At 41.2% G+C, this 21,955-nt stretch overlaps 1 non-coding gene across 1 annotated transcript; it reads right to left on the reverse strand.

Annotated features, from left to right (window-relative positions):
• Positions 1-13,889: 13,889 nt before the first annotated feature.
• LOC122666372 lies at positions 13,890-13,996 on the reverse strand. Its single transcript, XR_006333565.1, has one exon. It is a non-coding gene; the product is annotated as a small nucleolar RNA R71 (small nucleolar RNA).
• Between the last annotated feature and the right edge of the window lie 7,959 nt (positions 13,997-21,955).

Consider the following 21,955-nt stretch of genomic DNA (forward strand, 5'->3'; position numbering starts at 1 on the left):
TACCTTTCTGCATTAGGACGCCACCCAATCCTATCCTGGATGTGTCAGTATATACCACCATTCCTCCGGTGCCATCCGGAATGGTCAAGACTGGAGCTGTTACCAATCAGTTTCTCAATTCCTGAAAACTTTTCTCGCATGCTTCATTCCATTCAAATTTGACTCCCTTCTTTGTAAGTTTTGCCATGGGTGCCGAGATGCGCAAGAAATTTTCAATGAATCGTCGGTAATATTCGGCTAATCCTAAGAAACTTCGAATCTCAATGGCAGTCTTCGAAGTCTCCCACTCGAGAACGACTTTCACTTTTCTTGGGTCTACTTTAATGCCGTCCTTGGTGACGATGTGTCCCAGGAATCCAATCTGGTGTAGCCAAAATTCACACTTGCTGAACTTGGAGTAAAGTTGGTGTTCTCGCAACCGCTGTAACACAAAGGTAAGTTGTTGAGCGTGTTCCTCTTCACTCTTAGAGTACACCAAAATCTCATCAATAAACACAACGATGAACTTATCCAACACGTCATGGAATACCCTGTTCATCATGTCCATGAACGTTGCTGAGGCATTGGTTAACCCGAACAACAAAATAAAAAATTTATAATGTCCGTATCAAGTTCAGAACGCCGTTTCGTGAATATCATGGCTCTTGATCTTCAATTGATGGTATCCTGACCTAAGATTAATTTTGGAGAAAACTCTTGCTCCTTATAGCAGATCAAATAGGTCATCGATGCGTGGCAACGGATATCAATTCTTGATGTTTTACTTATTTAGCTCGCGGTAGTCGATACATAGCCGCATACTACCATCCTTCTTCTTAATGAACAACACAGGTGCTCCCCAGGGTGATACGTTGGGTTGTATAATTTCCTTCTTCTGCAGGTCCTGAAGTTGAACCTGTACCTCCTTTAGTTCTATTGGCACCATCCGATATGGTGCCTTGGATACCGGTGCTGCACCAGGAACTAGATCAATCGCGAACTCTATGTTGTGGTCAGGTGGTAGCTGTGTCAGATCTTTTAGAAAAACATCGGGAAATTCTTTCACGACATTAAGTTCCTCCAAGGGTTTTATCTTTGCCTCCGTGTCTATCACAGTGGCCAAAAAGCCTTGGCATCCTTCGTCTAACAACTTATGCGCCTAGAGGGCTGATAAGGTTATCCTTAAGGGTTTCCTTCTTGGTTCACTTTGATAGGTGAAAACTGACCCATCTTCCATCTTAAACACTATCTTCTTCTCCGCACACATGACGTTTGCACCATAGGCAGACAACCAATCCGTGCCTAGTATCACGTCAAAATCTTTCATATCAAACTTTATCAATCGTGCGGTTAGATTCTTCCCACAAATCTCAATCTGGCAGGGGTCGTACACCTCTTTCAAACTCATGACACTACCCGTCGGTGTGCTGACTACTAACTAGTGCCTGATGTCTCTCGATTGATCTTTCATCCAACTCATAAAAGTGGTAGAAACGAAAGAGTGGGATGCACCCGAGTCGAATAATACTCGTACAGGTATGGTTGAGACACTCAGGGTACCTAGGGTTCATATATAATTTAGGTTACATAAAGTAAACTAGCTATTCCCTATAATTTAGTAGTGTTCAACAACTTACCCATCAATACATCAGGGTTTGCCTCAGCTTCTTCATTCGTCATCACAAACACCTTTCCTTGCATTTGATTGTCCCGTGGCTGAAAAGGTCTAGCATAGGACTAATTCGGCTAGTTGTTGCTATACTCACGCGATCTGCATTCTTTAGCCATGTGCCCTTCCTTATAGCACACATAGCACTTGTAGGGTGGAATAGCAGGTGTTGAGGCTTGGCTCACTTGACTTGTTGCTGGTCGGGCTAGCGAAGCTGCTATTGTCGCTTGACTCGTAGCCAGTTGAGCAAGTCGATTGAAAGTGGGGTGGAAAGGGTTCTAACCCACATTCGGCCTACGATACGGAGTCGGATTAGGGCTTGAACTTGTTCTTGGGTAAACTTTATTTGGCCACCCAAAAGTTTGAAAATTATTTGGCCTTTTGTTCTATCCAGGCGTTGTCGTAGCCTTCTCTTTCTCTTTCTCTTTCTCTTTAAATCTATCTTCCATCATCTTCGCCTTGTCGACCATCTAAGCATAACCACGGATGTCCATGATTGACAGTACTGATCCAATCTCAGTCTTGAGTCCTTTCTCGAATTTCTTGGCCTTACTAACTTCCCCTCTCAGGTGCTCTGGAGAAAAATGGAATAGGTCTTCAAACCGCTATTGGTAATCCAACACTGACTTGGTCCCTTGCACCAGTGCGGTGAACTCAGCTTCTTTCCTGTCCCTGAAACTCTCAGGGAAGTAGATCTTGAAGAAGACTTCTTGAAATGGCTCCCATGTGGGATTTAGGTGAGTGGCTTCCAAATTACGCTTAGTAGCCTTCCTCCAAGCTTCAGCCTCATTCTGTAACTGATAACCCGCACATATCAGCTTCTGTGTGTCTGTGTACTCGAGCACTTCAAATGCCTTTTCTAGGGCATTAATCCACCGTTCCGGTTGCACTGCCGGTTGGGTGGTGGGGGTGGTGTCGCATGCTCATGCATCATGGTTGCAAACTGTGTAGACATCTGACCAAGCAATTCTTGTTGTTGTTGCATGGTCCGCATCATAGTGGTCATGAATGCAGTTACATCTTCGGCTGCCACATTCAGCTGAGGTGCTGCAGCAGTGGCTTGACCAGCCGCTGGTGCCTCTGACGAAGAAGCCGATGCTTCAGAATTTTGAGCCTCAGTCCCATTTGGCAATTCAACCTCCGGTATAACACGAGGTTGTTTTCCTTTGCGACCACCACGTGATCTTCTTCTTGTGTTGACCATTATTGCTTCTCTGAATAGAGGAGAATGTTCAATATTCCAATACTGCTCATCGGGGTCAACAATTAATTCCTAGTTAGTGCATGTACTAACCTAGTCCTTAGTTCCAGTGAATTTCATAAGTCACACCAGTAAGGTATTTTGTTAGATATGTCTTCTTTGTTTGTTATGAGGTGTTTCTTTCATTTATTTATGTTATGTTTCTTAAACATTTTATGTAATGATGTGCTATGCATGACACTATGTGAGAGACTTCAAAATTTTTAAGTAAAAGTCTTTTAATTATTTACCTAATCTAATAGGCAAGTCTCTGTAATTGCCAACTAGTGATAATGTTCTGCACGTAAAGGTAAGCTATGTCGCCTCTAATCTCATCTACTAAAGATAGGTAAATGGCACGACCCACAGGTTCACTAACGTCCGCAAGTGCTAAATAGACTACTAGTTGGTTTTCAACACGAGCTCGTATCTCACCTATTCTGATCAGTCTTCTCCTCAGTTGTCTAATGTATCGCATGATGCTGGGGTCTCCAGCCTTGGTTGAGGTAATGGATCCTGTTATAGAAAATGGTTCTAAGCATCAGGTTATACTTAATTAAAAGAATTAAGTACATGTCTACTGGAATTTAAATGACTATAAACAATAAGAATATAATTGGGTTGGCTTGAGGTACCTTAACGTCTAAAAAGTTCAGATTGACTAGACAACCTATAAGACCCTAATGTTGGCTGACCTAAGCTGTGGGTATGGTAAGATCTACGCTCACTACATGTCGTAAATACGTATTACAACATACCTACGTATCTATGTTCGGATTTGCATTGCATCACACCACTCCGTTCGTACAAACATAGTATTAAGCACATAATATTACTTACTTACTCACATACTGTTTCTTACAAGTATATATATTTTTATCTATTATTAGATCAAGATAAAAACAAGAAATTTCAATTTCCCATGTGTTCCACACCAAAAATTCATGAGTAGTGTTTATATTCCAGCCAAATTAGATCCATCAAATTATTTAATTGAATTAATTAATTAAATTTTTTTTTACACATTTTGGTTATTTTATAGAATTTCATATTTTCATGTTTATTGAAGTTATTTGAGTCAACTTTGAGGTTTCCATAGGCTGTTGCACAAGAACAGCAACAAAATAATCTCTGGGCGATGTCTTTGGGCGTTAGATGCATCCTCCAGTGCTATCGCCCAGAGAATCGGGGCGCAGGTATAACAGTCCGAGAGGGGCTCATTTTATTCCCTTCTTATCCTAAACTTCTCTAAACACCCAGGGCAGCTCTTTGGAGGGTAGTGTGACCATTTCCACACCAAATCCTCACATTTCCTCGAGTCTCTCACGAATCTACACAAGCTTAGGTAAGATTTCTTAATTATTTTACTATTCTAGATCTTTTCTTAGTCTCTTATTGTTTTAGCTAGGGTTTTATCAATTTTTCCATAACCCAAACCATTCCCTTTTCTCTATTTGTAGCCTGATGTCTACTAGTCATTGTACGGCTAGGTATGAGCATTCCAAGGATTGGGACAAGTTTAGGACCCTCAAGATAGTCAATGGTCGGGTAGTATAGGTGGATGACTTCCATCAGTACAGTCTATTTACTAGGTTCAACACTTTAGGTTGGGCCTCTATGTTATGTCCTACTGAACCTTGTTATCCCAACTTGGTTCGGTATTTCTACTGCAATTTGGTGCCATCTGGGGCACAAGAGTTTGGACTAGAGAGCAGAGTGAAGGGAGTGGATATTAGGTTGAGCACTGCTTCACTAGCAGGTATTCTGGGGTTGCCCAACACTGGGGAGAGGTGCTATTACAAACCCCGAGTTGACATTTCAGAGATGTTTTCATTGGAGACCAGGAGAAGGGTCTTCATGGTATTGACTAGGTCTGAGAGCACACCCAAGTAAAAGGCTTCCTATAAGCCTAGTGCTCACATCATTAGTAGGTGTGTGACCTACAACATCTAGCCCAAGGGCGGAAACAGGGGTAGCATTTCTATGCTGAGGGCTTATATCACTTATTGCCTGTTGGGAGCGGGCAGAGGAGGTCCGGTGATAAACCACCCATACTTGCTGCTTTAGGTTATGTTATATCATGCACAGAACCCCTCTAATGGGAACCTTCCATATGGGAAGTTCCTTACCTTAGTCTTCTAGCACCATGGGGTTCCTTTGGCGGGCGAGTATGTGGAGAGAGATACATCTAGGCCCATTGACAAGACCTCGATACTAAAGATGAAGGTGCTAGGGGGTGATCAACAGGAGGAGGAGCAGATGGAGATGCCAGGAGATGAGCAGCAGAGAGATGAGGAGCTAGGTGACATGCACGGTCAGCATGGTGAGGAGCATGGAGAGGAGTATGGAGACTTCGAGGGGATTGGCACACAGTTCACGGATTTGCCTGCTTATGGGGCGACAGGTGCTACTAGCTCTCACGTGCCAGAGCCATCTGAGTGGGCATAGCTGATGTCACACTTCCAGGGTCTCAGCACTCAGCTTTCTGACATGTCGACTAGGATGGATCAGGGTTTCTCATCTTTGGAGAGTAGAGTAGTATCTGTAGAGCAGCGCCTGGACTTCTGGGATAGGTTCTACTATGTTGACTCTCGCCAGCCTCATCCTCCATCGAGCGACTTGCCTCCACTGGAGTAGTTTTCTTTCAGCCAGCCTGACTATCGGTTATGTGGTCCAGACTTACTTCATCCTACCTTTTTTTATAGCTTATGTATTTTTTTTTCTTCGAAATGTATGTAGTTCTTTTTTTTGCCAGCTTATGTAAATATTGAATGTAGTACAGTCAGTCAAGCTTATGTAGTGGGTCGGCCACAGTTGTCTTTAAATTAATGGAAATATTACATATTTATCTTTTAATTACTTCTACCTCCCGTGTAGCTTTTACTTGATTACATGTTTTAATGTTGGTAACTTATTAGACCTAGTCTGCATCCCGTGAATGTAAGAAGAACCTCACGCTCTGATACTAAGCTCTGTCACACCCCAAACCACCCCCTGGGAGGATTAGGTAGGTGACCCGAATTACGTAACGGCAATCCACCAAATCCCACGGATCTAGAAGCAGTTATTACATTCACGGTCCCACATTCATCACTTTACCATAAGCAAGATCAGAGTGCTGTAGATAAACTACAATTATAATATCAAAAGGGAAAGCGTAGTGATACGGGAATGATGATAATATATCCATATATATGTTTGTTCTGATACATTCCCCATACAACCCACAAACTGAGAAGTAAAGCTGACAAGAATAAAAGCCAAAGAAAATACATACATATATATATATACAGGGTGAGATAACTCAACCCCAAAAAGAAAAGAAAACTAAAACTGCGCCACAAGCAAGACAGGGACAAACCCCTAACCAAAAACAAAAAGGAGTCCCCAAGACAAAAAGCATCAAGTACACCCCTCACTGGTCTTCATCCATGACCACCGAGAATGCACACATCATCGGCATGACCTCCGACGGGGTCCACACCAATATCATCATCATAACCAGGGCTCTCCTCCTCATAATGAGCCTCCATGCCATAGCGACATCCACCTACAGATTCATCTAGAAGAAAACCATATAAAATAGAGTGTGAGCCCCACCGAGCTCGTGAGCAAAACATATCACCATGCATGCACGTGCAACCACAATCCACATGATCCTACATGATATGCAAGTCCAGATTAATTATTAGCCACCTAGCAATACAATTAAATCAGGTTAGTGCTACTACAATCCCCAATACATGTATCCCTAGTGTGGGCTTGGTTACCCCTTCCCATGATACACCCATTGAGTTGTCGGAGAGGACCAGCCGGCTCCATCATCTCCCTACCCAGGTCAGCCCGACCAGCCCTCTGGATTAACTCCTGTGAGGTAACCGACTCAATATCAATTCACCAAACCGGTGCATAATCATCATTTGTGGCATTCCGCCAAAAATCCACCTTTCGGTGCTTCCCAAGCTTATAGCCCGAGGCTTCCCGGCAAATCTGCCCTGGGGCATCCCAGCTGTGCTAAGGCTTCCCAGCATAAACGTCTATAGGGTTTTACAGTAGTCCTCACAGTTATCCAACACCTTAACCCTTGTTGGCAAGGGTACGTAGCACGGGTGATGAAACTCTAGCCCCATGTCTGCAAGGCATTGTATGAGTTGGGCAGTGTCAACCGTATCCCATACTACGGGCTACCACCGGCCTCATTTCCAAGCCAACTATGGCATCTATTCTAACATTCACAATCATCAGATAAGAATCACAGTGTTGATCAACAGACAATCAATGTGTAGTAATTTGAGTAATTGAACATAATTTAATTAACACAGCATTTATAAATTTAAAATTTTGATTGCCGGCATAGTAATACAGTTACACATACATATATGATAATACTTCACTCACCTGGGTCTAGTTCTAAGAACTCAGTTGCACATTCAGTTTCGGCTACAGTCTGGCTGTAGGCCTCGAGCGCGAGATCAAATCCTAGATATAAATAAAAAATTGTCATTTTAATATTCCAATCTATTTTTGGAGGTCCTAGGGTTGATCTAAGCTCACTGGGTTGACCCGATGTACAATTGGTCTTCACTTGGAATTCTTTGGGCCTTGCATTGGGCCTTAGGCCTATGTCCCGGTGCATCATCCAGAGTTGGTGGCCTAGGGCAAGATGGTCATTCATAGTATTGGTACATGATCCTAGGTTACATTAGGCTTACAGTGCTGTCCCCAACTTGACAGTGCTGCAAGACCTAATATAGGCAGGGTTTCCAAGTCCTACGGGGCCCACTTAGGTTCCCAAAGCGTTTATTCACATGAATAGATGTGGGGAGGGGCATCTAGGTCATTTTCCACCTTCCCACACAGTTACATGGCCAATGGGTGAAGTACCCCTAGTCAGATCATCAAAACAACAACATTCCATTCACTGGGCGAAGTCTCTGGGGGATGTCTGCATCGCCCAAAGATTTAAAAAATGAGATCTGGCTGAGTTTCCAAGGTTGCTGGCCATGGGCAGTGACCAAACCTTTCTCCCATGCATGTTAGGGTATCATGTACCCCCAGGGGTGATCTTCACTTTGGTCCTTGTGGATTTTTAACTGGGCCCACCACTTGGCTGCCAGTGGTTGCCCAGACAGCCTAATGAATAGTAACTCACGGTTTCTCCAAGAAGTAAACTTAGTTTCAGCCACATGCAAGGTTGATTACAGGTTTAATACACTGATTCAAGTCTACCACCACTTGGGGTTTGGTCCCATGCAGTCAGGACGAGGATTCAGGGCTCCAAACAGCCAGCTATCAGTGCAACTGGGCAGTGCAGCCATGCACAACCAGGTTTCGATTCCAGATCAGCAAAACAGGTATGAATATCAATGTAAAACACTCAGATCTTCCATGCATCATGTTTGCATGGCAGATCTGAGGTGGTATTTGGCAGTCCCCAGCTGTTCTGGGCTACCAAAGGTCAGAAACTCATCAAAATACTAAGGAATCAAGTAAAGAATAGCAGCAGTACATGAACAGCAGGTTAGAGGTTAAATTTTAGACCTGCACAGGTCTATGGCTGCTCGAATCCAGGCCTTGAATGCAAGGTTGCCTCCTTCTCTCTTCCCTCTTTTTTTTCTTCTTCTTCTTCCTCTCTCTTCTCTCTTCTTTTCTCTCCCACGATTTGAACAGTACCAAGAGCTCTAAAATGAGCTGAGGTACACCTATTTATAGGCCAGCCTCTCACTGAAGCCTGTTTGGTTGCTAAGGCCCATTTCCAAAATGCATTTTTGACTGCATTCTCAGCCATTCTGGTCACTCTGGTGGGGTCCACAGTGGTCCAGGGGTATGAGGTGGTCCCTCTGACTTCCCTCAACCTATGGAGGGTGCCCATGTCCAATATGGGTGGTCCCCACAAATTAAATCCTTAAAATAATGTTGTTTTGCACTCTAGCCGATGTCTTTGGGTGATGTCTACATCGCCCAGAGATTTCAGCAAGGCTGAAACTCTATGGGCTTGCACAGGGGTTTGACCCAGGGTCAGGGCCTTGAACCCACATGTTACTTAGGATCTTTTACACACATTTCTAGGAGTGGGACCCATAGTTATGGAGAGGAGAGAGAATACCTGAAGTCTAGGCAGTACATTATGCTATGAGCTGTGCAGTTGCAAGGGTCAGCTGTCCATCTTCCGACAGGTATGTAGGAAGACTTGCACATGGTTTCTTCATCAATTTCAATCACTGGAGTGATACTCCACAATGTGCTTGGATGCCATGTCTGAGGTTCCTGTCCTTCAGTCAAGACTCCAGTTAGTCAGGGGCAGGGTTTGACATTTCTCTCCACCTTACAAAAATTTTATCCTCAAAATTTGCTGACCTTGCAATTTGAAGAGTTGGGGATACTTTTCCTTCATTTCCTCTTCACATTCCCATGAAACGTCTTCTATCGGATTGTTTCCCCATCGAACCTTTACAAAGGTGACCATGCGGTTATGGAGATTGTACTCCTTTCTGTCCAATATCTCCGTACGCTATTCTTCGTAGGTCATATCCACGTCCAACTATTCAGGTTTTGTTGATAATACATGTGTCGGGTTGTTGATGTACTTTCTTAGCATCGACACATGAAAAATATCGTGGACGCCCAACAAAGATGGTGGTAATGCCAGTCGGTATACTACGGGTCCCACCTTGTTAAGAATTTCATAAGGACCGATGAATCTTGGGCTCAACTTGCCCTTCTTGTTGAAATGTAGCAATCCTTTAGTTGGAGACACTCGGAGGAACAACTTTTCTCCAACTTCAAATTCATTATCTTTCCTCAATTATCCGCATAACTTTTCTTTCTTGACTGGGCTGCCTGGATTTTCTCTCTTATGACGTCTACCTTGTTACAGGTTGCTTGTATCATCTCCGGCCTTTAGATATTTTTGTTCGCCAACTTCATCCCAATATAGCGGAGTTCGGCATCTCCGACCATAGAGAGCTTCGAATGGTACCATGCCAATGGTGGAGTGATAACTATTATTGTATGCAAATTCCACCAGAGGTATGTGAGCATCCCAACTATTGTTCATTTCCAAAACACAGGCTTGGAGCATATCCTCCAGAGTCTGAATAGTTCTTTCTGACTGTTCGTCCATCTACGGATGGCAAGTTGTACTACGATTTAGTTGAGATCCCAATACCTTTTGCAAACTCCTCCAAAACCTTGAGGTAAATCAAGGATCTCTGTCAGACACAATACTGATAGGCACGCCATGTAAGCGGACTATGTTTTCTATATATAATTGGGCAAGCTTCTCCATAGAATAACTTATCTTGATTGGTATAAAGTGAGCTGCCTTTGTCAGTTCGTCTACAATCACCCAAATCACGTTCATACCCTTCCTGGTGTTGGGCAGATTCATCACGAAATCCATAGTGATTCTTTCCTACTATAATCCATATGGTCGGTCTCTCTGCTTTTATTTGTTGACAGGTGAGGCACTTGGATACATATATTACAATGGTCTCTTTCATTCCCATCCACCAGTAATACTTCTTCAAGTCCTTGTACATCTTCGTACTTCCAGGGTGAATTGTATAGGGTGAGTTATGCGCCTCTTTAAGGATTCGATCTTAGACATCATAATCATCAGGCATGCACAATCTGTCTCAAAACTTCAGTGCACCATCATGAGCCAATAAAAAATCTAAGTCCTTATGGACTCCTTATTGTACTTCCCAAATGATCTTAGCTAGCTCGGGGTCCAATGGTTGTTTCGTAATTATCTCTTCCCATATCGACGGTTGTAAATCCATAGCTACTAATTGTATATCCGTTCCTTCGATCACGAGTTCCAGATCAAACTTTCTAGCTTCTTCTACCAACTGCTCGCTTATGACCAAGGAAGCGAGAGATGCAGTCTGAGATTTTTTGCTTAGCGCATCAGCAACAGCGTTGGCTTTACCAGGGTGGTACTGAATTTCACAATCATAATCTTTCACCAGTTCTAACCATCGCCTTTGTCTCATGTTCAGCTCCTTTTGGGTGACAAAATACTTCAGACTTTTGTGATCGTTGAAGATTTCACTCTTTTCGCCGTATAGGTAATGCCGCCATATCTTTAACGCAAAGACTACCGCTGCCAATTCTAAATCATGAGTGGGGTAGTTCTTTTCGTGTTCCTTGATGAGCACATTTATGTGATAAATCTTAGGGCATAAAGCATATATTTTACCACATTGGATAGAGTTACTTTGGTGCTTTCTTATGCTTTTCAGGTTTTAGGTGAATTCTTGTAAAAATGGAGCAAAAAGATGCTTAGAATAGCTGGAAGCGCCCAAGAGTCGAGAAAATCAAGTTTGGATTGAGCACTGAAAGAATCACGCGAATCAATCAAATTTGAATATGATTACAATAGGCCCTTTAGCATAATTTTGAGGTGTTAATAGTATGGATACGTAGCCCATCAAGTCAGCTTCGTAACGGTTCAAACGGCACTTGATTCTGAGTTGAAACGAAGAAGTTACGGCCGTTTTCGTGAATAGGGTTTATTTGTAATTATTGACAGTTAGCCGGAGACAAAGTAAAGCGGAAGTTCGGATTCTAGGGGCCTTAGCTCAATTATCAAAAGTTATCTTTCTGTCAGCCGAAAGATTCCATTTGGAAGGCTCTGAGCAGTCCAAGTTCAACTTGAGATATCTTGGGCTCCTGAACTCCAAATTGGACGAAATTTGGGTCTATTATGGGTGATTTTTTGTAAGGAATACAACAATGAGGCCCATATAAGCATCCCATGCTCCACGTTCTTTGAATGACAGATTTGATATTTCATTAATTGTGAGTGGAATCTAGTCATCACCCTTGCTCCCTCTCTCCTCCAACTTTTCAAGGGCACTTTTAGAATTCTATTTGGGATAGATTTATTTTGAAAGATATTCTCTCATCTATGGAAGGTTGAAAGGTCAAAGATGCCTTGATCTCATTGGTTGGAGAAGACACCTACAAAGAAAAGGAAGCACAAGTTAGAATTAGAAATTTACTTTTATAGAAATAGAAGGTTTATGTAGCCAGGATTTTTTGTATTTTCTTCTTTCTATTTTTTTTTTCTTAGGATTCAAGGCATTGTAAAAGAGGAAGGAGAAGAGAATATTCTCTTTTTTTAGGGAATATTTCTCCTACACTTCCCTCTTCTCTCTTCTCCTCTCTTCCCCCTATAAATACCCCTACCCTCCCTTTTGTAATATTGTTCATTCACTTAGTGAAATTTCTTTTGTTCTTTTCCTTCTAAATTGTGATATTTGGCTTTCTAGTTTTTAGTTTTGATTTCATAAGATTAGTTTTTTCTAGTTTTTTATTTTGATTTCATAAGATTAGTTATTTCAAGTTCTTAGTTTTGATTTCATAAGTCTAGTTTAATGGTTGTAATAGGTTTTGCTTAAATATCTTCAATATGGTTGTGATAGTTTTAGTTTAAAGCTTCCTAGTCTAAGTTCCTATGTTGATGACAAGACTTAGAGATTTAGAAGAGGAAGCCATGGTAAGTTTATTCAAACACATCAAGGTATCTCAGTCTCTAAACAATTAATCTCATTCTCCCTCTCCTCTATCTCTCTCTATCTTCTTATTCTCCCTCTATTTCTTTTATTTTTTTTTATATGGTTGTGGTTTGTGGATGCACTTTTATTCCCTTATTCTTTTTTATGTGGTTATTATGTATGGCTGCATTTTTATTCCTTTCAATTTACGTTAGTTTGATAGGTTAGATGCTCATGTGTTACGACGCCTATTTAATCCCTTAATTTTGTTAGATGCTTATGAGTTAAGATGCATTAATTTTTATTAGTTTAATTAGTTTAATTTAACACTTTAATTTGGTTCACTTTGCATTACTTTTAAGTTAGTTAAATAGAGTGGCGTATATCTCCTCGTGTTCGACCCATAGCTACAATTGACCCGTACGCTTGCGGTATTATTTTAACTCAAACAAGTTTTTGGCGCCGTTGCCGGGGAGATTATTGTCCATTTTATTTTTCTGATTTTTAAGTAGTTCGAAGTGTTTTAGTTTATTATTTTCTTTTCTTTTTCTAAAAAAAAAAAAAAAAATCAGTTTTTGAAAACCTCTTCTTGTTTCTCTTCTGTTTCAAATAGTGTGCGCCCAATCTAAAGTCCTTCATATGCTTCAACGCTCCATCTTTTGGTGTCCCTCATAGGATTAAGTTAACTATGACGCTACATCTTGAATTGGTTGGGTGGATTGGCATGTGACTTATCTTTGGAGGTGACCACTCTTGATAACAGGAAAGCAGCATAGTGAGAGCGTTGAAAACATAAACGTATAGTAGACCTCCACTCTACATCAGAATCCACATTAGAGTCGCCCGTAGGTGGCTATAGAAGACTATACGGGTTCCCTTGCTGTCAACCTATATGGCATCCTTACAGCTTTTGAACCATTGTTTCGATTTTTGAGGGATAGATGCACTATCTATCTTGGGCTCCCTCTTGTTTTTAGTAATTTTTTTAAGTCTTTTATTTTTCTTTAATTTTTCTAAAGGAGACTTCATATTTGTTTAGGTGGCTAAGGTGTGGATTCGTGATTCAAGTAATCATCTTATTAGAAGACCACCTTCTCTACCACCTTTGACCCCACCTTTGACCATGGGTGACTAACAATCCAAGACTTTTAAGGATAGGTTCTACCCTACCAGGGCTGCACAACCCTCATGCATCAGTTTGCCTGTTGTTACAGAGAATAGCTATGTACTCAAGATCAACTTCATCAGCATGCTACCTCATTTCCATGGGATGGCTAATGAGGATGCATATCTCTTCCTTAGGGAATTTGAGGAGGTCTGTGTTCTAATTAAGGTCCAGAATTTGACTGATGATGTAGTTAGGCTTAGGTTTATACCCTTTGCCCTGAAAGACCATGCCAAGAAGTGGCTCTATGGACTGCCTACTAATTCCATTACCACATGGGATCAGTTTACCATTGTCTTCTTGAGAAAATTTTTCCCTCTTTGCAAGACTAATAAACTCAAGAGTGACATACTCCAGTTCAGGCAGAAACCACATGAGTCCTTTTCTAAATTCATGGAAAGATTTAAGGACCTCCTCTTAGAATGCCCTCACCATGGTTTCGACTTGTGGCAGCTATGCCAAATTATTTATGAGGGTATTGATTATAAGACCAAGCAACTTGTAGAGTCCATGTGTCTAGCAAGCTTTACTTCTTTTTTTGAGGAGAATGATGCATGGACATTCTTAACCAACTTGGCTGATAAGACTAGAGAGTGGGAATCTTCCCAAGAGGTTGAAAGAACCACTAAGGGGTATCTTATTGAGGGTACGACAGTAAAAGAGGCCAAACTTGACAGCCTCATAAAAAGGTTGGAGTCCATAGTTCTTAAAAAGCCTATACCGGTTAACCAGGTCAACCATGGGTCAATATGCAGTTGGTGCCATACCCCTAGACATCTTATGAAGGAATGCCCCAACACCTTTGTGGGTAATTCCAACACCGAGAATGTAAGTGCCCTTTACCAAAACAATCCACATAGCAACACTTACAATCCAGGATGGAGAAATCACCCCAATTTCTCCTGGAATCAAGGGAACCAAGCAGACCCATCCAACTTTAACCATCAAGGCCAGCTTGGTGTCCAAAGGCCCAACTATGCACCACAAAGCCAAGAAATGTCTCATAATCCCTTCCCCCTTCGTCCTCATTTAGGACCTTCTATTAATTCTATTAGGCCACCTCTCCTTGCTCCTTATCAGCCACCCCCAGGGTTTATCAATACAGGAGAGGCAACAAGAATGAGTAAGATGGAAAACAAGATAGCCCTTCTCATGACAGGTCAAAACAATATAGAGAGACAGCTCACCCAGCTTGTCACCATCGTACATAAGAGGGAAACAGGGAAGTTACCTAGCCAACCTGAGCCAAATCTTAGGCATCAGGTTCACACTCAGCAAGGTACCCAAGCTCCTCCACTCAATGTTGCACAAGACCAACAGCATCAAGGGCCTTCCAGTCCGGTAAAAGCAATATATGCTTTAAGGAGTGGCCGTGAGTATCAACAGGCTAATATACCTCAGTCTTTACCATCTCATACTCCTATTGACTCTCCCCCTTCTGATGAGGCCATTGAAGTGCCTACTGTTCCTGGTTCGTCTGATGAACCTGAAGAGATTCCAGATGATTTGGGGGAGGAAACCAAAGTTGATTCTGTTGAGAAAGAGAAAAGGACCACCCCTAAGAGAGTTTATACCCCATCTGCCCCTTTCCCAAATAGGTTGGTTAGCAAGAAGTCTCCTTCGGTGGAGAAAATTTTGGATATTTTTAAACAGGTTCAGGTGAATATTCCTTTACTGGATGCCATAACTCAGGTCCCCACTTATGCTAAAGTCCTTAAAGACTTAAGCACCCAAAAGCGGACCACCAATGTGCCCAAAAAGGCATTCTTGGCTGCTAACATTAATTCTCTCATCTCACAGCCAGTAGCAGCCAAGCATAAGGATCCTGAAAGCCCCACCATCTCTTGCTCTATAGGCACCACCACCATTGATCATGCCTTATTGGACCTTGGTGCAAGTGTGAACCTGTTACCTTCCCATGTCTACCACCAGTTGGGATTGGGAGAGCTGAAACCCACCAAAATCACTCTTCAGCTTGCAGATCGGTCGGTTAAAGTTCCTAAGGGAATGATTGAGGATGTCTTGTTGAAGGTTGGGGAATTTATTTTTTCTGTGGATTTTATTGTTTTAGATACCCAACCTACTGCCAACTTCAAGGATCAAATCCCTATTATTCTGGGTAGACCTTTCCTTGCTACCAGTAATGCTTTAATCAATTGCAGGAATGGTCTTATGAAGCTCTCTTTTGGCAATACTTCTGTGGATTTTAATGTGTTTAGGTAGGGCAGGCAACCTGATATGGATGAAGAGGTACATGTGCTTCAGGAATTCCCAGATGATGAGACTTTCTTTTTTTATTTTGATTCAGGATTTCAAGGTTGTACAGAGGAATTGGAAGGTGTTGATGATACCACCTTATCTAAGGTCTGGAGCATCCAACCACCATTGGAGCCCCTTGAACCCCTATCCACCTCCATTCCTGAACCCTTCATATTTGATTCCCCCATTATTGCCCCGTATGTTGATTGATCCAAACCTCCTAGGTTTGATGATTTTATTGAGGAGGACAATGTTAGTCATGATGTCTTTGAAGCAAATTATCATGATCCTTATTTGGTAACCCAAGTTATGCAAAGAGCGGATAGTTTTAATGCTAGGATTGATTTGAGTAAACCTCCCATTTTTTATGATTATCTTGATGAGGTTACTGATATTCATGATCCTTTTGATGTTTACTGCGATCCATTCTTGGTTGGTTTTTGCGATAATGACATGCATTTTATATTGACCATGGGAAGGAATGTGAGGATTTGTCTACATGGATTATTGTTCATTGCATTCATTTTCTACTGTCCTATGTGGGCAGATTTTCATATTGTGCTTAACTTCCATCTATTGTCTCACTTTACTAAAATTCGTGGACGAGTATTTTCTGATTCTGAAGCTCTTTATACATTTATCGGCCATGGATTGAGGTTTCTGTTGCTTACCCTAGTACTTCTTGTAGAGGTCATGACTCTTCATGATCCTCTTTATTGATTATATCTGGTAAGCCCCCTCATCTCATCCCTTGTCCTTATTCTTTCTTTTCTGCATGCATTGAGGATATTGCATGAATTAAGTGTGGGGGGGTTAATTGCTGAATTTTGATTGTGGCGATAGTTTGGTTTTGTGCATACATCTCTTTGATTGCAAAGCGAGAGAAAGAGGGAATTAGGTGCCCTAGCATGCAAAATAATAAAAAAATCCCTTTTCAAGGACGATAGTTGGTTTGTATCTGGTGAGAGGGATTGAGTTGAAAATTATGAGCATTATTTCATTTGATGGCTAGATTTCTCTATGTATTTTATGGACCCCTTGATTTTTTGGCTAGTAGTTGAGACCAATTTGTTTGTGGCAAGGCAAGGCATAAAAGTGAATGAAAAAGAAAAAGAAAAAAAAAGAAAAGAAAAAAGAAAGGACCAAGAAAGAAAAGTGAAATTCCTTCGGACTAGACAGGGCACTGTGCCTCATGAAGCAGGGTGACTTGCTCAAAATTCCTTGGAAGGAAACTCAAAAAAAAAACTCTTGCATCAATGTCTCAATGTCTTATGGATATATGCAAAAAACAAAGCTACCAAGTATTTGGGTGTCTGGTGTATGCTCCACTATTTCATTCAGGGAACAGTAGTGGAGTAGAAATAGAGTTTATGATTCAGAAAGAAGAAAAAAAAAAAAAAAAAAGTTTTTGCCTTAATGTCTGAAAAGAAAGTATGGCCAAAAATACTCAATGCCTAAGTCTTTGGTTCCATCGATGCTATGAGTGGTTTAATTGAAGGTGAGTAGTGTTCAGAAGATAAGAGGAGATCCCTTAATCTTGATATATGCTAGTTGCTTGAATTGATGTGGGGTGATAAAATTCAAGTGTGGGGGAATCTTTGACTCGTTAATCTTTAGTTGAGTATTTCTTTCAGATTGTGTGCACTATCTTACTTATGCCATGAGAAAAAATTTACATCATTCTTTTTGATTTATTGAATTTTGGATGTATATTCACTACAAACACCCAAGAGACACAACTCGTCCAATAGGGGTAACCTAGGGGTTCAAAGGCTTGTTGCACATGCTAAGTGCAACTGTGATTCTTACGAAAGTGAGTTAGGATTTTTTGCATTCTAGATTAGTTTTTCTTTTACTTTACTTGAGGACAAGTAACGTTCAAGTGTGGGGGAATCTGATGAGCACATTTATGTGTGAAATCTTAGGGCATAAAGCATACATTTTATCACATTGGACAGAGTTACTTTGGTGTTTTCTTGTGCTTTTTAGGTTTTAGGTGAATTCTTGTGAAAATATACCAAAAGATACTACGAATAGCTAGAAGCGCCTAGGAGTCGAGAAAATCAAGTTTGGATTGAGCACTGAAAGAATCACGCCAATCAATTAACTTTGAATGTGATTACAATAGGCTCCTTAGCATAATTTTGAGGTGTTAATAGTATATAGATACGTAGCCCGTCAAGTCAGCTTCGCAACGGTTCAAACGGCACTTGATTCTGAGTTGAAACGAAGAAGTTACGGCCATTTTCGTGGATAGGGGTTTATTTGTAATTATTGACAGTCAGCCGGGGACAAAGTAAAGCGAAAGTTCGGATTCTAGGAGCCTTAGCTCAATTATCAGAAGTTATCTTTCTGTCAGCCGAAAGATTCCATTTGGAAGGCTCTGAGCAGTCCAACTTCAACTTGAAATATCTTGGGCTCCCGAACTCCAAATTGAACGAAATTTGGGTCTATTTTGGGTGATTTTTCGTAAGGAATAAAACAGTGAGGCCCATATAAGCATCCCATACTCCACATTTTTTGAAGGACAGATTTGACATTTCATTAATTGTGAGTGGAATCCTAGTCATTACCCTTGCTCTCACTCTCCTCCAACTTTTCAAGGGCACTTTTAGAATTCTACTTGGGATAGATTTATTTTGAAAGATATTCTCTCATCTATGGAAGGTTGGAGGTCAAAGATTCTTTGATCTCATTGCTTGGAGAAGACACCTACAAAGAAAAGGAAGCACAAGTTAGAATTAGAAATTTACTTTTCTAGAAATAGAAGGTTTATGTAGCTAGGATTTTTTGTATTTTCTTCTTTCTATTTTTTTCTTTTTCTTAGGATTCAAGGCATTGTAAAAGAGGAAGGAGAAAAGAATATTCTCTTTTCTTAGGGAATATTTCTCCTACACTTCCCTCTTCTCTCTTCTCCTCTCTTCCCCCTATAAATACCCCTACCCTCTCCTTTGTAATATTGTTCATTCACTTAGTGAAATTTCTTCTGTTCTTTTCTTTCTAAATTGTGATTTTTGGCTTTCTAGTTTTTAGTTTTGGTTCCATAAAATTAGTTCTTTCTAGTTTTTAGTTTTTATTTCATAAGATTAGTTCTTTCAAGTTCTTAGTTTTGATTTCATAAGTCTAGTTTAATGGTTGTAATAGGTTTTGCTTAAATATCTTCAATATGGTTGTAATAGTTTTAGTTTAAAGGTTCCTAGTCTAAGTTCCTATGTTGATGACAAGACTTGGAGATTTAGAAGAGGAAGCCATGGTAAGTTTATTCAAGCACATCAAGGTATCTCATTCTCTAAACCCTTAATCTCATTCTCCCTCTCCTCTATCTCTCTCTATCTTCTTCTTCTTCTCCCTCTATTTCTTTTATTTTTGTTATATGGTTGTGGTTTGTGGATGCACTTTTATTCCTTTAGTCCTTTTTATGTGGTTATTATGTATGGCTGCATTTTTATTCCTTTCAATTTGCGTTAGTTTGATAGGTTAGATGCTCATGTGTTAGGACACCAAATTTAATCCCTTAATTTTGTTAGATGCTTATGAGTTAGGATGCATTAATTTTCATTAGTTTAATTAGTTTAATTTAACACTTTACTTTGGTTCACTTTGCATTACTTTTAAGTTAGTTAAATAGAGTGGCGTATATCTCCTCGTGTTCGACCCGTAGCTACGATTGACCCATACGCTTGCAGTATTATTTTAACTCAAACATTCCTTCAATTGTCTGGAGGCGTAGGTGACTACTTTACCTTTCTGTATTAGGACGCCACCCAATCCTATCCTAGATGCGTCAGTATATACCACCATTCCTCCGATGCCATCCAGAATGGTCAAGACGGGAGCTGTTACCAATCGGTTTCTCAATTCTTGAAAACTTTTCTCGCATGCTTCATTCCATTCAAATTTGGCTCCCTTCTTTGTAAGTTTTGTCATGGATGCGGAGATGCGCGAGAAATTTTCAATGAATCATCGGTAATATCTGGTTAATCCCAAGAAACTTTGAATCTCAGTGGCACTCTTCGAAGTCTCCCACTCAAGAACTGCTTTCACCTTTCCTAGGTCTACTTTAATGCCGTCCTTGGTGACGATGTGTCCCAGGAATCCAATCTGGTGTACCCAAAATTCACACTTGCTGAACTTGGCGTAAAGTCGGTGTTCTCGTAACCTCTATAACACAAAGGTAAGGTGTCGAGTGTGTTCCTCTTCACTCTTAGAGTACACCAAAATGTCATCAATAAACACAATGACAAACTTATCCAACACCTCATGAAATACCCTATTCATCATGTCCATGAACGCTGCCGAGGCGTTGGTTAACCCGAACGACAAAATCATAAATTCATAATGTCTGTATTGAGTTCGGAATGCCATTTTGTGAATATCACCGCTCTTGATCTTCAATTGTTGGTATCCCGACCTAAGATCAATTTTTGAGAAAACTCTTGCTCCTTGTAGCTGATCAAATAGGTCATCGATGCGCGGCAACGGATATCTATTCTTGATGGTTAACTTATTTAGCTCGCGGTAGTCTGTACACAGCCGCATACTACCATCCTTCTTCTTAACGAATAGCACGGGTGCTCCTCAGCATGATACGTTGGGTCATATAAATCCCTTCTTCTGCAGGTCTTGAAGTTGAACCTGCAACTCCTTTAGTTCGATTGGCGCCATCCGATATGGTGCCTTGGATACCGGTGCTGCACCAGGAACTAGATCAATCGCGAACTCTATGTCGTGGTCAGGTGGTAGCTATGTCAGATCTTCTGGGAAAACATCAGGAAATTCTCTGACGACATTAAGTTCCTCCAAGGGTTTTATCTTTGCCTCTGTGTCTATCACAGTGGCCAAAAAGCCTTGGCATCCTTCGTCTAACAACTTATGCGCCTGGAGGTCTGATAAGGTTATCCTTCTGGGTTTCCTTCTTGGTTCACTTTGATAGGTGAAAACTGACCCATCTTCCATCTTAAACACTATCTTCTTCTCCGCACACATGACATTAGCACCATAGGCGAACAACCAATCCATGCCTAGTATCACGTCAAAATCTTTCATATCAAACTTTATCAATCGTGCGGTTAGATTCTTCCCACAAATCTCAATCTGGCAGGGATCATATACCTCTTTCAAGCTCACGACACTACCTGTAGGTGTGCCGACTACTAACTCGTGCCCGATGTCTCTGTTGATCTTTCATCCTACTCGCAAAAGTGGTAAAAATAAAAGAGTGGGATGCGCCCAAGTCGAATAATACTCGTGCAGGTATGGTCGAGACACTCAGGGTACCTAGGGTTCGTATATAATTTAGGTTACATAAAGTAAACCAGCTATTCCCTATAATTTAGTAGTATTCATCAACTTACCTATCAATACATTGGGGTTTGCCTCAGCTTCTTCATTCGTTATCGCAAACGCCTTTCCTTGTGTCCAATTGTTCCGTGGCTGAAAAGGTCTAGCGTAGGGCTGATTCAGCGAGTTGTTGCTATACTCATGTGATCTACATTCTTTAGCCATGTGCCCTTCCTTATTGCAAACATAGCACTTATAGGGTGCAATAGCAGGTGTTGAGGCTTGGCTCACTTGACTTGTTGCTGGTCTGGCTGGCGAAGCTACTGTTGTCGCTTGACTCGTAGCCGATTGAGCAGGTCGACTGAAAGTGGGGTGGAACGGGTTCTAACCCACGTTCGGCCTACGATACGGAGTCGGATTAGGGCTTGAACTTGTTCCTCGATAAGCTTTATTTGGCCACCCAAAAGTTTGAAAATTATTTGGCCTTTTGTTCAATCCAGGCGACGTCGTAGCCTTCTCTTTCTCTTTCTCTTTAAATCTATCTTCCATCGTCTTCGCCTTGTCGACCATCTGAGCATAGTCCCGGATGTCCATGATTGACAGTACTGATCCAATCTCAATCTTGAGTCCTTTCTCGAATTTTTTGGCCTTACTAACTTCCCCTATCAGGTGCTCTGGAGCAAAATGGAATAGGTCTTCAAACCGCTGTTGGTAACCCAACACTGACTTGGTCCCTTGCACCAATGCGGTGAACTCAGCTTCTTTCCTGTCCCTAAAACTCTCTGGGAAGTAGTTCTCGAAGAAGACTTCTTTAAGTGGCTCCCACGTGGGATTCAGGTGAGTAGCTTCCAAATTAGGCT

Source organism: Telopea speciosissima, chromosome 6, assembly GCF_018873765.1.
Source record: "Telopea speciosissima isolate NSW1024214 ecotype Mountain lineage chromosome 6, Tspe_v1, whole genome shotgun sequence".
Lineage (NCBI taxonomy): Eukaryota > Viridiplantae > Streptophyta > Magnoliopsida > Proteales > Proteaceae > Telopea > Telopea speciosissima.